This window comes from Anolis carolinensis, unplaced genomic scaffold (genome assembly GCF_035594765.1).
Source record: "Anolis carolinensis isolate JA03-04 unplaced genomic scaffold, rAnoCar3.1.pri scaffold_8, whole genome shotgun sequence".
Classification (NCBI taxonomy): Eukaryota; Metazoa; Chordata; class Lepidosauria; order Squamata; family Dactyloidae; genus Anolis; species Anolis carolinensis.
In genome coordinates this window covers 7924985-7943884 of record NW_026943819.1, presented here as the reverse complement: position 1 = coordinate 7943884, position 18900 = coordinate 7924985, and the positions used below count along the sequence as shown (strand labels likewise).

General features: G+C 42.1%; 1 protein-coding gene across 1 annotated transcript in view; it reads right to left on the bottom strand.

The window, feature by feature from the left end:
* Nucleotides 1–18900, bottom strand: part of sorbs3 (sorbin and SH3 domain containing 3) — a 93860-nt gene that overhangs the window by 64880 nt on the left and 10080 nt on the right. The window lies entirely within an intron of this gene.

The following is an 18900-nucleotide window of genomic DNA, read 5'->3' as shown; positions in this document are numbered from 1 at the left end:
GAATCGCACTGGAGAGTCTAGCGATGCTTAGAGACATGCCTTCTGTATGCTTCCAGTGCAATTCTATGGTCAATATATGGCAGGGGAAAAAATGGAAAATCTAAGTTTGGGAAAGAAGAGAAAGGGTGGCATGTATACTGCTAAAAACAACAACAACAGAGAATCCTTCACATTCCTGGAGACCCTTGGAGAGTGACGGCTTAATTATTGCCACAAGAATCCTTGAGTAACACAACCAGGAACGTTGTGCCCAACTTCATGGCCTGTTAATTAGCAACAAGGACACCACCACATTTGCATTAAATTAGTGTGTCCGTTGCAATGTGTAAGTGAACCACGCAAACCTAATGAAAAACCGCTATGTGAAATAAGCAATAAATAATAGATTTTTAAATATGCTGTACAATTTGTTATTACAATTTATGTTTGTGTCTGTATCTCTTATAAGGGGTTGGTTTAACCACCTGTTTGCAAGTTAAGCTGAATCACTGTATCACAATGCACAAAATGTTTGGAAAGTTCTGATCTAGAGACCAGTTTGGACAAAAAAGGGGATAGATTTTCCCTGTTTAAGTTCATTCCCCACCACGTAATTTCTGAAGCCTTTTGCTGGGAACATGTGGACCTACTTCACACAGCTTTACTCTTTTGTGTATTTCCTGCATGGCTTCCAATGTGCCGCCACACCCCTGTTTTGCGCATGTTATCTAATCGTCCCTTGGAGAGGAGTGCTCCCAAGGCCACATCATTCCTTCCGTGGGAATAAGCGAAGGCAACGTCTCCTTTTGGCGGCCAGACAAGGGCCTGATGGGAAGCCCAGGGGCTGCTGCCAGAAATGGATTATTAAACCCCTGCCATTTGTTACGGGAGGCATCAACAACAAGTCCCCTGGGATCCCACATCCCAGAGCAATCTGTTTCAAACATTTCCTGGAGATTCCAATGCATAAGCCTTGTGAGCAAAAAGTACTTCCAGGATAGCACTGAGAAGACACAGATAAAATACACAATGCACCAAAAATATCCAAAAGGCACCAGACCATGTCTGTTCTTGGACACTAAGCTGGGTCAGCCCTGGTGAGTACTTGGATGGGAGACTGCCAAGTAATAGTGGGTGCTGTAGGATATATTTCAGAGGAATGGCATGGCAATTTATCTCTTTGCTGAAGAAAACCCATTGAGATTCATAGGTTCATCAGAAGTGGATAGGTACCTTGTGTTGTTACTCAGCTGGAGCCTCAGAGTGACTCTGATGGAGATGATGGGATTCAGGTTCAAGATGACTCTGAACCTGAATCCCATAATTCCCATCAGAGTCATCTTGAACCTAAATCCCATCATCCCCATCAGAGTCACTCTGAGGCTCCTATGTTCCTGCTGTGGAAGGTGAGGAGCAGTGAGGCTTTCCCATGGCAGGGAATGGTGTTGATACTGAAGATGATACCGAAGCTAGCCAGGTGCAAACTGACTCAAGAAGGGAGGACAGCTCCCAGTCTGATAGCATGCAGACAGACACTAATGCCATCGAGCTGTCTGGCCTTGATGAAACGGAATCTTTAGATTGAGCTGGTCGTTTGGAATTTGCAGAAGTGTTCGAATAGCAAACAAGAGGGAGGTCAGCAGCCAAAGAAATGCGTTCATGCTGTGCAAAGGGTATTGAAAGAGTGCGCTGAGAGAGGAACCTTTGTCAAAGCAACTTCTCGTTTGAGTCAAGAAGTAAGCTTTTGCTTTCCTGGATTATCTTGCAGCCTTTGTGTATTCATGTTCATGGGACCCTGTCATGCATTAATGGAACCCGAGTCCCCTCGGGGAGAAGGGTGAGGTGGAAATATAGGAAATAAATAAATAAATTATGCCCAATGTTTTCTTGGATTATTCTTTATAGCCTTGTTTTTGCAACAATCTTTTCGAACTTTACTTTTGCTTTTTAAGAACTATTTATTTCCTAATAAACTACTAAAGATTTCAACCTGTGTGCAGCCTGGTGTATTGAGCAAGGTGAAGCTAACCTGAGGTGCGACACCTTGAAAGAACACACACAAATACACAAAGAGAGAATAGGGTCAAGACGTAACGGATAAAAGCAGCATAAAGCAGCAGAGAAAAAGTTTTTGCTCAATAGTTTTGAAAAGAAGCTATCAGAGTCCTTCTTCCATCCAAGGTGTGCAGGTTGAAGGATTTGGGAAAATATCATCCAAAAAACATCTCTTCTGAATTTGAATAAAGTTCTGAATCTGAATTAAGGGAGCTTTGTATGAAACTGGAGAATATGAGACTACAGTTCATCAAATTCCTCCATTTCGCATGGACATGTAGGTTGGAGGATCCTGAGCATGGAATCAAGACATAGATTTTCCAAGCTTTCAGACTTCCAAGTGAGATGCCCAACCGAGAAGATCCCATTCCCAGCCATCTGACCTCGGGTAACAGGGAGGCTTGGTAACAGGTCTACAAAGACAGTTTCCTTCCAATAAAGGGCCGAGCTGTGACGCAGCTGGCTAGTAACCAGCTGCAATAAATCACTACTGACTCATGAGTTCAAAGCCTGGGTCAGGTTAAGCCCCCGACCATTGAATAGCCCGGCTTGCTGTTGACCTATGCAGCCCCGAAAGACAGTTGCATCTGTCAAGTAGGGAAATTTAGGTACGCTTTATGCGGGAGGCTAATTTAACTAATTTACAAGACCATAAAACTGCCAGCAAAACACGAGGAAAGGAATGAGGAAGTACAGCCACTACCGTGTTTCCCTGAAAATAAGACAGTGTCTTATATTAATTTTTGCTCCCAAAGATGCACTAGGTCTTATTTTCAGGGGATGTCTTATTTTTCCATGAAGAAGAATTCACATTTATTGTTGAACAAAAAAATGAACATTTATTATATACTGTACAGTAGTTGTCATCACAAACCAGCATAACCAGACAAACTGTGAGTCCTATCAAGAATTTCTTGTTATTACCATTATTTCCATGTACAACACACTATGGTACGTACATTTACCAATCCTGCATGCTCTGGTGTTCTGTTTGTTTGCATGTTTCCAAACAAAAACTTTGTTAGGTCTTACTTTTGGGGGAGGCCTTATATTTAGTAATTCAGCAAAACCTCTACTAGGTCTTATTTTCTGGGGATGTCTTATTTTAGGGGAAACAGGGTAGTGGACGGTGAAGCAACAGCTCCCCCTGTGGCCGGAATCGTGAAGCTGGAAAAATGTTAAATGCCTCTGTGTCTGTCTATACTGTATGTTGTTTGTCTGATGGCATTGAATGTTTGCCATATATGTGTTCATTGTAATCCGCCCTGGGTCCCCTTCGGGGTGAGAAAGAAGGGCGGAATATAAATACTGTAAATAAATAAATAAATAAATAAAGTCAGATTTAAGATGGGGGAAGTGGCAGGATGAATGGGCATTTCCATTGCAAAGAGAGCTTCTCATACCAAAAGTGATTCCAGGGAGTTATTGGAGCAAAGCAGACTGCTATTATCTGCCGGAGAAACAAGCCTTCTTCCCACAGCTGGTGCAATGCCCACAGCAAGGTCACCGCCTGGCCACGTTGCTGTGCCAGCTCAGGGGGTGTGCATGCGTGTTGTGTCTGGCCTTCCGTTGTCGCTGTGACAATGCAACCCATTTCACATTCATTATTCAGCTCCAAACAAGGATCTACAGTGTGCTCCGTGGCACAGCTGCATTTTTGCCCGGGTGCATAAGAATGGGTGGGGGCGGAGAGGAAGCCAAGATTTATGTGTGGGCAACAAACTCATACAATCCTAGAGTTGGAGGAGATTACAAAGTCCATCCCCCTTCGGCCAGGCAAGAACACACAATTAAAACACCCCCAACAGATGGCCATCCAAGCCTCCAAAAACTGCACCAGACTGTCAGAGTAATTTGCAGCGCAGCAGTAGTTGGATGGAATCAGTGGAACACAGAACGAAGAGACATCAGAGACGTTGGTAAAACTATATACAAAGTTTTACTGACTTCAGTAATAATCAAGACAAACAGGCTTGCAGACAAACACAGGACTTGACTTTCACTCTAAGCATACAGAACTCAACTCAGAACAGAACAGAACATAACAGAACAGAACTGATGCAATCAGCAATGCACACACACTTGTGTCTGGACACTCTCCAGTTCCAGCCACACATCAAGGACACCACAGCTTCTTAGCAATTAACTCTTTCCAGACTATAGTACACTCTAGATGATGCAATCAATATGCAATACATGCAAGACACAAATTGCATTTAAACACTACCAATACATAAATCCCACATTAACACAGACACCAGACTCCCAGGAAGTTCTTCTTAATGTTTAGATGGAATTTCTTTTCTTGTAGTAGAGCACCTTGTGATCACATGCCAACATGACTTGATTTGTTGCTGTAACTTGCAAAGATTCTCCAGAAATCCATGCATTCGTTTACTTGGCGTTCTTCATTACTACTCATATGGCGCCAGGGCTTTCTTCCACTCTGCTCTTCATCTACTTTTTGGCTAGAATGAAAATTTCCATATCCTGCTTCACCAAAAACGTTCCTTGCATTTCGCCTTCATCTAGCTCTAAGGCATTATTGCACCATGCTGTTATGCTATCATTGAGATGCATTAGTCTTACTTTTTGTTGAGTAAAATAATGCATAATAATAAATAATAATAAACCTGGACACAGTATATTATTTGAGAACACAGAAATGCTTGACCACCCCAACAACTATCATGTCAGACTACACAGAGAAGCCATTGAAATCCACAAGCACGTGGACAACTTCAACAGAAAGGAGGAAACCATGAAAATGAAGAAAATCTGGCTACCAGTATTAAAAAAAACTCAAAAATCAGAACAGTAGATGGGAAACAAGACTCTGAGGGCAGAGGAGCCCCAGGGATGGCTAATGACTGAACAAAGGATGCCCCCAGGCAAGAGACAAACCTTTCCAATGCTAATTAGGGTGATTAACTGAAACATTAGAGCTGGCTTCCAACTGACAAAGGACTCTTGTCACATTCTGGACTCTCCACAGATATATATTTACCTTCCTTGCCTAGTTTATCCATGCCTCACAACCTCTGAGGATGCCTGCCATAGATGTGGGCGAAACGTCAGGAGAGAATACTTCTGGAACGTGGCCACACAGCCCGAAAGACATACAACAACCCAATGCATGGTTAGATAGAAATGCACTGTCTGTAGCCCTATTGCACATTGCTGGTTGAAAAATACAGTTCTAATGGACATGTGGTCACACACACACCCACTGAAGGGTTAAGTAGGTGGTGATGTGGAAATGGAGGGATGGGCTAAAGAAGATGCCATGGCGCAACTGATTAAATTGTTGAATCTGCTGACCTAAAGGTTGGCAGTTCGAGGATGCAGGTCGTGGTGAGCTCCCACCATTAGCCCTAGCTCCTGCCAACCTAGCAGTTCGAAAACATGAAAATGTGAGTAGATCAATAGGTACTGCTTCGGTGGGAAAGTAATAAAGGCGCCCATGTAGCCATGCCGGAAACATGACCAGGAGGAGTCTACGGACAACAGGTTCCTCGGGTTGGAAATGAAAGAAGAGCATCTCCACATGGCCAGGGTTGAAAGGAGAACCCTTTGCCTTTGTTCTGTGTATTTGTATGTATTTGTATTAAATGCATTGGATGTTTGCCTATCGGTGTATGTAGTAATCCACTCTGAGTCCCCTCGGGGAGATAGAGTGGAATATAAATAAAGTAATTATTATTTATAATACCGTAGTATAGAGCTTAAATAGCTGTGAAGGAAAAGTAAGGGCCCTGAGGCTGTTAGGAATGGTGGGTGTTGAAGTCCAAAACACCTGGAGGGCCGAATCTAATATGTAATGAAACGTAAAAAGGAAAATATGGTATATAATATGTAAGTACTATGTTAGTAATGTAATATTATGTTCTATATAAACAACTTTTGGTGGCACTTGTTATACAAGCTGCAAAAGAAGGGGATTATGGTGTCGTACTAACATCAATCTAAACTGGATTTGAATAGAAACAGTGGTAGATCATAGCCCGTCCCTATGGAATCTCTTACGTCTACTAGTCTATATATATAAATGAGTGATGGCATCACGGCGACCGACAAAACAACAGAACTACAGGCCCCCAACCTCGAAATTTGACAACACAACCCATCATCCACGCCTCTAGGTTGATACAACAAAAAGAAAAGAAAAATAAAGTCCTAATTAGAGGAAAAGGAATAATTGTTTTTATCCAATTGCTGCCAGTTATTTATTTATTTATTTATTACAATATTTATATCCCGCCCTTCTCACCCAACAGGGGACTCAGGGCGGCTTACAATAAAACAGACATATAAAAACAGTACAATACACTATAAATCAGTTAAAAAATTAACTTACATAAACATTCATAAAATGCATTTGTAAAATATAGATAGGCGTGTGCAAGTTTAAAAGACTGGGTCTGTCAGTTGAGTTCCAGCATACAGAATAATAATTAATGCTGCTGATTCTTATTCGAAAGCCTGGCCCCACAACCAAGTTTTTACCTTCCTACGGAAGGATAGGAGGGAGGGAGCCTGCCTGACTTCAATGGGGAGGGCGTTCCATAGGCGGGGAGCCACTACTGAAAAGGCCCTGTCTCTCGTCCCCGCCAGCCGCACCTGTGAGGCTGACGGGACCGCGAGCAGGGCCTCATCCGACGATCTTAAGCTTCGAGGTGGGTCGTAGAGGGAGACACGTTCGGACAGATAAGCCGGGCCGGAACCGTTTAGAGCTTTATAGGCTAAGGCCAGCACCTTGAATTGTGCTCGGTAGCTAATCGGCAGCCAGTGGAGCTGATGTAACAGAGGAGTGGTACGCTCCCTGTACGTCGCTCCAGTTATTAACCTGGCAGCCTCCCGTTGGACTAACTGAAGCTTCCGAACAGTCTTCAAAGGCAGCCTCACGTAGAGTGCGTTGCAGTAGTCTAAACGGGATGTAACAAGGGCGTGGACCACCGTGGCCAAGTCTGGCTTCCCAAGGTACGGTCGCAGCTGGCACACAAGTTTTAATTGTGCGAAGGCTCCGCTAGCCACCACTGAGAGCTGGGGCTCCAGGCTCAACGATGAGTCCAGGATCACCCCCAGATTGCGCACCTGGGCCTTCAGGGGGAGTGTGACCCCATCCAGCACAGGCTGTAACCCAGTACCCTGTTCGGCCTTCCGACTGACCAGGAGGACCTCTGTCTTATCTGGATTCAATTTCAATTTGTTGGCCCTCATCCAGTCCGACACAGCGGCCAAGCACCGGTTCAGGACCTGAACAGTCTCCTTAGTGACAGGTGGGAAGGAGTGACAGAGCTGGACATCATCTGCGTACAGATGACACCGGACCCCGAAACTCCTGATGATCTCTCCCAGTGGCTTCATGTAGATGTTAAACAACATGGGAGACAATACAGAGCCCTGCGGGACTCCACAAGTCAACGGTTGTGGGGCCGAGCAGGCATCCCCCAATGACACCATCTGGGACCGACCCTCCAGGAATGAGTGGAGCCACTGCAGGACAGTACGTCCAAGTCCCATTCCCGCGAGGCGTCCCAGAAGGATACCGTGATCGACGGTATCGAAGGCCGCTGAGAGGTCCAGCAGAACCAGCAGGGACACACTCCCCCTGTCCAGTTCCCGGCGAAGATCATCAACTAAGGCGACCAAGGCTGTCTCGGTACCATGTCCCGGCCTGAAGCCAGACTGTGCCGGATCCAGAAAATCAGTGTCAACCAAGAATCCCTGGAGCTGCGAAGCAACCACATGTTCCAAGACCTTGCCCAAATAGGGGAGATTGGAAATAGGCCGAAAGTTTCCGAATTGAGTGGGATCCAATGATGGCTTTTTCAACAGCGGCTTGATCACAGCCATTTTTAGGCTCGCTGGAAACTTGCCCTCCCGAAGGGAGGCATTCACCACCACCTTCACCCACTCGGCCAAACCCCCTCTGGCTTCTCTCACCAGCCAGGATGGGCAGGGGTCCAGGATGCATGTGGTCGGTCTCGCCTCTCCAAGGATCTTGTCCACATCCTCGAGCTCAACCAATTCAAATGAATCCAACAAAACTGGACAAGCAGGTGCACTCGTTACATCCTCAGAGACTGCCGTTAATATGGTGTCAAAGTCGGAACGGATCAGAGCGACTTTGTCCGCAAAGAACCAAGCAAATGCTTCACAGCGGGCTGCCGAGTTATCAGGGCTCCCACCTTGATTGGTGGGAGTTAACAACCCTCTGATGACACGGAACAGCGCTGCCGGACGGTTCTGTGTGGACGCAATGTTGGCCGCAAGGTGGACTCTCCTTGCAGCTTTGATTGCCGCGGCATATGCCCTAAGATAGGAGCCTAGCCGTGTTCGGTCTGACTCGTTATACCCTGATCGCCACACGCACTCTAGTTCCCTCTTCTTTCGCTTCATCGCTGCCAGCTCCTCAGTAAACCAAGGAGCTGGTTTAGCTCGGTTACTCGAGAGGGGACGCTCCGGAGCAATCGTGTCTATTGCCCTAGTCATCTCTCCATTCCAGAGAGAGACCAGAGCATCAACAGGATCACCTGCTGAGGAGGCGGGAAATTCCCCAAGAGCCGTCAGGAATCCTTCTGGATCCATAAGTCTCCTGGGGCGGACCACTTTAGGTCCACCACCCCTGCAGAGGTTGGAGGGCGCAGTAAGTCTAAACCTGATCAGGTGATGGTCGTTAGAGGACTAATCTCTGCCCGCTTGGTCTCCTAGCCACCCACTCAGCCCAGGGGACAGGCGGACTTAGGCCTCAGGCCTCTTCCACAGATTATTTAATTTGCACTGGATTATATGGCAGTGTAGACTCAAGGCCCTTCCACACAGCTATAATACCCATTTATAATCTTATATTATCTGCTTTGCACTGGATTATTTTGACTCCACACTGCCATATAATCCACTTCAGTGTGCATTTTATACAACTGTGTAGAAGGGGCCTCATATAATCCAGTTCTAAGGAGATAATATAAGATTATAAATATGCAGTAGAGTCTCACTTATCCAACATAAACAGGCAGGCAGAACATTGGATAAGTGAATATGTTGGATAATAAGAAGGGATTAAGGAAAAGCTGATTATAACATCAAATTAGATAATGATTATACAAATTAAGCACCAAAACAACATGTTATACAACAAATTTGACAGAAAAAGTAGTTCCATGCACAGTAATACTATGTAGTAATTACTGTATTACAAATTTACCATCAAAATATCACAATGAATTTAAAACACTGACTACAAAACATTTACTACTAAAAGGCAGAATGCGTTGGATAATCCATAACATTGGATAAGCGAATGTTGGATAAGTGAGATTCTACTGTAATATATACCATCATACTTCGCCACAGCAACGCGTGGCTGGGCACAGCTAGTAATATATATAGCAACAAATACTTTACTTAAGGTATCCAGTACTTGTATTCTCATTCACTGCATTAGTATAGTTCTTAACATAAAGGAATACACTTGGCAACACTTACAAAGGTATTATTGAAAAACTATTCCTGTTTCTAGTTTCAGTGCCAGTTATGTCAAATTGAAATAAAAAACAGACAAAGTCTTATTGTCGACTTAATAACAATCAAAATTGCTGTCGCAGTGTTGAATCGAGTTAAACAAACAGTTCTTAACATTCAGATGTACAATTTGGCAACCATTCACATAAGTCTTAACGTAAAACTGTTGTAGTCTTTAGTTTGATTTCAATCTTGCCAAATCGAAGAAATGAAAAACAAGCAGAATCTACTGCCCTCTTGATAGTGTTATAAAGTGTGAATTAACAGTTCAGTAATTAACATAACATCTGTATAAGTTCTTAGTAGAGTAGCTCCTGGATATCAGTCATATACCGATATCTTAAGGGTTAAATGAATCGGTTGTTGTTTCTAGGTGTTGTGCCCCAACCGTTGTAGGGTATCTGGGATGGCCAAGTGATCTGATCTAATATGTAACCTGGATTTAAACGAACAGATCAACATTAAGACAGAATATGAATAAACAGAATGGTTTCCAAGTAGCATATGTGCATTTTGTCCTTCTGTTTAATTGAACGAATCACACACAGAGCTGGATTAGACTCCGAGGAAGAAGGTCTGAAAAACTGGAGGAAGGAACAACAACACTTTCAAGACATGCACATGCCACCCTAATACGAGCAGAAAAGACTTGGAATGATTACCGATGAAAGTCAAGGAAGAAAGGGCAAAGGTAGCTTGACAGTTGAACATTAATATTACGAAAACAACAACCAGAGATGACTCACATAGCTTGAAATTAGATAATGAAGACACTGAGATAGTTAAAGATTTCATTGGCTCATAACTGAGACTTGCTTTTTTAAAAAAGCAACATGACATAGTGGTTTATGTGCTAGACTTTGATTCATTCCTGTGAATGCAAAATATTTGCCCTTTGGACTCAAGTTTGCAGCAATTGATGCAACAGGTTGCTGTGAGTTTTCTGGGCTGTATGGCTATGTTCCAGAAGCATTCTCTCCTGACGAGGAGTTTTTTCCTCCTGCTCTGGACATCCCACAGATATATAAACCCCACTTGCCCAGTTTCTAACAAACCTCACAACCTCCAAGAATGTCTGCCATAGATGTGGGTGAAACGTCAGGAGAGAATGCTTCTAGAACATGGACATACAGCCAGTGAATCTGGCTGTGCTGGTACAGCTGTACCAGAAACTTCAACTTTATTTTCTTGCTGCAAATGTTTGCAATCATAGGACAGGCCACCTGTCAATCACCATTAAGTTTGGTTCCGCCCCTTGTTCAGGGCTCTGGGAGGGAAGGAGCCATTTTTAAATTAGTCTCACTTAGGAAGCTCATCTATAGGACGTAGACCAGCTCATCCCGTAAAAAGCTTCATATTTCAAGAACACCAGGGATATTGACCGTCCGGGGACACAGAACAACAGCACAGAAACATCTGCAAGCCTTGGCTGGTAGGTCCACTCGACAACCAGACGCACTTGGAGTTGGCAGTGGGTCCCAGACCAGCTAGGCCCAGATATAGATAGCCTGGGAGGGGTTGTAAGAGGGTTTTCACAGTTATTCAAAGCCAATCCTGTGGGGACAAGACTCCTTGAAGATTTATTATTTGTTTGTCAATAAAGACTTTGTTATTTCTTTAAAGACTTCAAGGCCATCTTTTCAGGGAAATTCCTCAACAACCTTTCTTTAGGCACCCTGGCTTCCCGCTGGGCGTAAAGCGTACGTTCTATATAATAGACAATCAGTCACAGGCCCAGCGCGTGACAGAATACTGGCCATGAAAGCCTTCAACAACAAATTGATGCAACCATAGGGAACATGAAGGAAAGTCGAAGAAGATAAGAAAAACTGCTGAAATGGGTAGTTTAAGGTCATGAAAGTTATTGTAATCAACATTTAAGCTAAATCATGAAATGGCTTGTTTACACGACCCAAAATAGAAGGGATTTTCACAATTAGAGGGTAAATGGCAGACATGCTGGCTGCAGGATCTTCCAAAGGATCGGTCAAAAGTTTCTGCCCTCTCCTCTCCCACCTATTGAATAAAACCTTCTTTTATGCTTTGAACTCAATTTGCAGCCTTTGAAGCGAGCTGAGGACAAAGGTGGAAGAGAGAGAAACTGAGACCTTTTAAGAGAAAGTGAAAAAAGTAGGAAGAGAGAGGATTAATGAAGACTATCCCAGCCAAATCAGATCCATTTAGACCAGGTATGTATGGGATGGTGATGCCAAGAGGCACAGGATGGTCAAACAATCTGTCATAAATATTGGAATTACTGTATATATTCAAGTATAAGCCTAGTTTTTCAGCCCTTTTTTTAAGACTGAAAAAGCCCCCCTCAGCTTATACTCGGGTGAGGGTCCTGGTTGGCTTATATTTGGCTCAGCTTATACTTGAGAATATATGGTACATTTATTATTTTTCTCTATTATTACATTTATTATTTTTCTCTATTATTGTTGCTTCTATTACATTTATTTTACTCTATTATTGTTATTATTATTATTATTATTATTATTATTAATACATTTACAGTAGAGTCTCACTTATCCAAGCCTCGCTTATCCAAGCCTCTGGATAATCTAAGCCATTTTTGTAGTCAATGTTTTCAATATATCATGATATTTTGGTGCTAAATTCGTAAATACAGTAATTACAACTTAACATTACTGCGTATTGAACTACTTTTTCTGTCAAATTTGTTGTATAACATGATGTTTTGGCGCTTAATTTGTAAAATCATAACCTAATTTGATGTTTAATAGGCTTTTCCTTAATCCCTCCTTATTATCCAAGATATTTGCTTATCCAAGCTTCTGCTGGCTCGTTTAGCTTGGATAAGTGAGACTACTGTATTATTTCACTCTGATCTTATTATTATTATTATTATTATTATTGCATTTATTATTTTCCTATATTTATTATTATTATTGTTACATGTATTATTTTACTCTATTATTATTAAAATGATACATAAACACATTTACATTGAAGAAAATGAGAATAATGATTTGATCAGAGTTGGACAGTCTTATCTTAAATTTGAGCTTGATGTAAATATTCAAAAACATTTAACCTACTGATGCCTCAATTAATGTAATTTTATTGGCATCTATTTTTATTTCTGAAATTTACCACCCTCGGCTTATACTGGAGTAAATGTTTTCCCAGTTTTTTTGTGGTAAAATTAGGTGCCTCGGCTTATATTCAGGTTGGCTTATACTCGAGTATATACGGTATATAATGCTCATTGGAAGGAGGAAGCTATACCATACGCTGAACAAAGGGAGGATTCATTCATCTCTCTACATAGCCTTTCTTCTTTATTTTGCCTTTAACGTATTTGTTTTCAACGGAATCTTAAAATACTCCAGGCACCATGACATTAAGCAAACACACCCAAGCTGTTAAATTTGATAGCCACTCTCCAAGAGAGAGTAAACATGCTTATTGTGGGCTGGAAAATGGCAAATACAAGGAGAACACCAAGTTCTGGGGAGTCCAGAAATCCCGATTCTTCGTTACTTTTTTCTTTAATGCTTGTCCCGTCTTGGCATCACTTGTCCTTATAACAACCATGCAAAGACTAATATACACCTCTCTACAGAGTATTCAAAAGACACTTATAAAATGTGAAAAATATTTCAGATTGCCAAGCAGCAAATTTCAGCTATTATTGCAATACAACCACAGTGACGTTCAACATACCAGGTTTCTATATGCTTGAAGTATCTGAGGCTGGATCTACACTGCCATATAATCAGTTCCTGATCCCAGATTATCTGCTTTAAACTAGATTATATGGCAATGTAGACTCACATAAACCAGTTCTGATACTAGAATATATGGCAGTGTAGATCCAGCCTCAGGTGCAGAATAATAATAATAATAATAATAATAATAATAATAATAATAATAATCTGATCCTTGCAGCCCAGGAGCAAGCCATCAGAACAAATGCAATTAAGGCCAAGATCGAAAAATCAGCAGATGACCCAAAATGCAGACTGTGCAAGGAAACCGACGAAACCATTGATCACCTCAGCTGCTGTAAGAAAATCGCACAGACAGACTACAAACAGAGGCACAACTATGTGGCCCAAATTATTCACTGGAACTTATGCCTCAACTACCACCTCCCAGCAGTAAAGAACTGGTGGGATCACAAACCTTCAAAAGTATTGGAGAATGAGCGTGGAAAGATACCGTGGGACTTCTGAATCCAGACTGACAAAGTTCTGGAACACAACACACCAGACATCACAGTTGTGAAAAAGAAAAAGGTTTGGATCATTGATGTTGCCATCCCAGGTGACAGTCGCATTGACGAAAAACAACAGGAAAAACTCAGCCGCTATCAGGACCTCAAGATTGAACTTCAAAGACTCTGGCAGAAACCAGTGCAGGTGGTCCCGGTGGTGATCGGCACACTGGGTGCCGTGCCAAAAGATCTCAGACGGTATTTGGAAACAATAGACATCTACAAAATCACAATCTGCCAACTGCAAAAGGCCACCCTACTGGGATCTGCATGCATCATCTGAAAATACATCACACAGTCCTAGACACTTGGGAAGTGTTCGACTTGTGATTTTGTGATACGAAATCCAGCATATCTATCTTGCTGGCTGTGACATAATAAAATAATAATAATAATAATAACAACTTTATTTTTATACTCCGCCTCTATCTCCCCAAAGGGGACTCAGGGTGGCTTACATGAGGCCAAGCCCGAATAAAAACAATAGCAATATAAAACACAACACTAGACAAGAGACATGCACAATTATAAAAAATTAAACATTACCCAATAAAAATAAATGACAAAAACTAATAAAAACATGGATTAAAATGGAGAGGTTGTAGAAGTAGACTGGGTAAAGTCTCCATAGGGCATACGTTCCCGAGCATGACATTGATATGTGAAACTGTAAGGTAAAGGTAAAGATTTCCCCTGACGTAAAGTCCAGTCATGTCTGACTCTGGGGGTTGGTGCTCATCTCCATTTCTAAGCCAAAGAGCCGGCATTGTCCGTAGACACCTCCAAGGTCATGTGGCCGGCATGACTGCATGGAGCGCCCTTACCTTCCCGCCAGAGCGGTACCTATTGATCTACTCACATTGGCATGTGTTCAAACTGCTAGGTTGGCAGAAGCTGGAGCTAACAGCGGGCGCTCATTCCGCTCCTGGGATTTGAACCTGGCACTTTTCAGTCTGCAAGTTCAGCAGCTCAGCGCTTTAACGCACTTCGCCACTGGGGCACCAACGAATGACGAACACACATTTGTGTTCTTTTCAAGACAACACTGTTACCCTGAGTTTCCTCTCCAAGGGCCAGAGACTTAGCTCAAGGCTCATAAACCAGGAATTGGCCAGTTATCCATTTCTCCATCTCAGAGCCAGGAATGGCCTTCTCCAAGATCAAGATGCGTGTAATTCCTGAGACTTCTATATTGTATTTTGTCCTGGAGTGAGGCAGTGAACCGTAATCCACCAAAGCGCATGATGAAACAAACCTGTTATCCTTAAAACTGCCACAAATGCAGTCTTCTCTTTTTTTGTAGCAAGGCGGAAAGCATGAGCGAAGGTGTTCCTTCAATTTGCAGCCTGCCACGCTTGCTTGGAGCCCAACCTATGCTCTTGGGCTGTGTTGGAAGTAACGTATCCAAGGATTGTTAAGTGCCGCACGTGCCAACACACCCTGCAGGCAAACGCTTACAAGGGAATCAGGCCAAAGGAGGAGGGCAGCAAGGCGGCAGGATGGAGCGGAAAAAAGAAGGAAGGAAGGAAGGAAGGAAGGAAGTAAGGAAGGAAGGAAGGAAGGAAGGAAGGAGAAACCCAGCAATTTGGAATAGCATCAATAAGCTCCCATGAATGCTGCCCTACCAAACAATCAACTTATTACATGTTATATACCCTCCAACTGTCCTTGATTGTCCCAATTAATTACTGTATATACTCGAGTATAAGCCTAGTTTATCAGCCCTTTTTTTAAGACTGAAAAAGCCCTCCTCAGCTTATACTCGGGTGAGGGTCCTGGTTGGCTTATATTTGGGTCCGCTTATACTCGAGAATATATGGTACATTTATTATTATTCTCTATTATTATTGGTATTATTACATTTATTATTTTTCTCTATTATTGTTGCTACTATTACATTTATTTTACTCTACTTTATTATGATTATTAATACATTTATTATTTCACTCTGATCTTATTATTATTGCATTTATTATTTTACTCTATTTATTATTACATGTATTATTTTCCTGTATTTATTATTATTATTATTATTATTATTATTATTGCATGTATTTTTACTCTATTACTATTAAAAGGATACATAAGCACATTTACATTGAAGAAGATGAGAATGATGATTTGATCAGAGTTGGACAGTCTTATCTTAAATTTGAGCTTGATGTAACTATTCAAAAACATTTAACCTACTGATGCCTCAATTAATGTAATTTTATTGGTATCTATTTTTATTTCTGAAATTTGCCACCCTCGGCTTATACTGGAGTCAATGTTTTCCCAGGTTTTTTTGTGGTAAAATTAGGTGCCTTGGCTTATATTCGGGTCAGCTTATACTCGAGTATATACAGTATATCCCCAGTTGGATTGCTGTACGTTTTCTGGGCTCTATGGCCATGTTCCAGAAGCATTCTCTCCTGACGTTTCACCCACATCTATGGCAGGCATCCTCAGAGGTTGTGAGGTCTGTTGGAAACTAGGCAAGTGGGGTTTACATATCTGTGGAATGTCCTTAGTGGGAGAATGTCCAGGGTGGGATGACAGCTTCACCATTTGGAGGCTTGGAGAAGAAGAACTAAACAAGCTCCTGAACCACCTCAACAACAGCCACTCAAACATTGAATTCTCCATGGAAAAAGAAAATGAAGAAAAACTGCCATTTCTCTATGTCCTAATCATACGCAAACCCAATCAACAATTGGGCCACACAGTCTACAGAAAACCTACACACATGGGTAGATATCTACATAAAAACTCCAACCATCACTCAAGTCAAAAAAGAAGCACAATCAAAGCCCTGGCAGACTGTGCAAAAAAAATCTGCAGACCCCACCTCCTCCAAGGTGAACTAAACCACCTAAACTGGGCTCTACAGGCCAATGGAGACTCCACCACAGACATCAGAAGAGCTGCAAGGCCAAGAACAAGCCATGAGAGTCAAGACAAAGATCCACCCAGAGGAAAGGTGTTCTTACCATACATCAAGGGAACCACTGACTGCATAGGCAAACTGATGAAGAAGCACAACCTACAAACTATCTACAGACCCACCAAGAAAATCCAAATACCCCTCCTTCCACTGCCACATGCTACCTTTTGCTGCTCTTCCATCCTCTTTCCTTTCTTTTCTTTCTTCTTTCCAACGCAAATAGGAGAGGATGAGTGGAAAGCAGAGTGGAGAAGAGAGCCTTGCTCTTCCAACTGATCTCTCTTCCCTTTGATTTCCAGCTCACTGCGACGGAGAGGAAATGATATGTGCTGTTGCAGCACTTAAAATGAGGGGGATATGATTTATGTTCCTCTAAAATTTGGTTAGTGTTTGCTGGTTAGCAACTAGTGTTGTTCAAGATGCATAAACATCCTCTTTCTTTCTCTGGTACTTCAAGTGTACATTCTGTTGGAAAAACAACCATGCTTTGCATTGAAAGGTGAAGAGTGGCTTAGTAGGGTTAGACCAGGCATGGGCAAACAATGCCCAAACATGAATCAAGGAACATGAATGGCATTGCAGACTAATTCAACCAGAGAAGTCAGCCATAGCAGAGCACCTGATGAACCAACCTGGACACAGAATATTATTTGAGAATATAGAAATGTTGGACCACTATCACAACCACCATGTTAGACGACACAGAGAAGACACTGAAATCCACAAGCATGTGGAGAATTTCAACAGAAAGGAGGAAACCATGAAAATGAACAAAATCTGGCTACCGGAATTAATAATAATAATAATAATAATAATAATAATAATAATAATAATAATAATAATACAACAGGAAAAACTCAGCTGCTATCAGGAACTCAAGATTGAACTTCAAAGACTCTGGCAGAAACCAGTGCAGGTGGTCCTGGTGGTGATCAGCATACTGGGTGCCGTGCCAAAAGATCTCAGCCGGCATTTGGAAACAATAGACATTGACAAAATCACAATCTGCCAACTGCAAAAGGCCACCCTGCTGGGATCTGCACGCATCATCCGAAAATACATCACACAGTCCTAGACACTTGAGAAGTGTTCAACTTGTGATTTTGTGATATGAAATCCAGCATGTCTATCTTGTTTGCTGTGTCATACAATAAAATAATAATAATAATTATTATTATTATTATTATTATTTTATTTTTATACCCCGCCCCATCTCCCCAAGGGGACTTGGGGCGGCTTACATGGGGCCAAGCGCAGGCAAACTCTAAAATCATTACAGCAAATAAAGAACAACACTCAGAAAATAGGGGAATTCCAGACATGAAACAATCAGGGCCAGCTAACAACACCCCAAAAAGGATTCCTCCAGCCGGGAAGCAGCCAGGCTTTGAAGCTGCAAGGCTATTTAATGCTAATCTAGATGGCCAATGGCGACACTCAAACTTGCCTCAAATAGACAAGAGTTCTTTCTCCCGCCCAGAATATTATTCCAGAGATATTTAAACACCACTTGCCTAGTTTCCAACAGACATCATAATATTTAAGAATGCCGGCCATAGATGTGGGCAAAACGTCAGGACAGAATGCTTCTGGAGCACGGCCAAACAGCCTGGAAAACTTACAGTGATTCTAGCCATGAAAGCCTCCAACAAAATAAAGAATAAGATGACAATCTCACCAAAAGTAGAGCTGTCAGTTTAAGATCAGCTCCAAGACTTTTGGGGTCTAAATCTGAGATCTAGAGGTCTTGACATAGCCCCAAGTGGAGCCATTAAGCACCATGCCTTAGATACCAACGACAGTTACTCATAGCTTGTCACTCAAACATATATGAAGATAACATATTTTGCTGCTTGTGAATTAAGAGAAATCTTAGCCCGAGGGACTGCTTCCAAATCTAGGTCCTCTGGTACAAAGTTATGGTATTCTTGGGTCAGAAATCCTCCACTTCTCAGTTTCACCTATCTGATTAAATCATTATTCTCATCTTCTTCAATGTAAATGTGCTTATTTATTTATTTATTTATTTCAAATATTTCTATCCCGCCCTTCTCACCCGGAGGGACTCAGGGCGGCGTACAATTGGCAACAGTTCGATGCCGATACATCATTAAAAATTATGTATCCTTTTAATAATAATAGAGTAAAATAATACATGTAATAATAATAATAA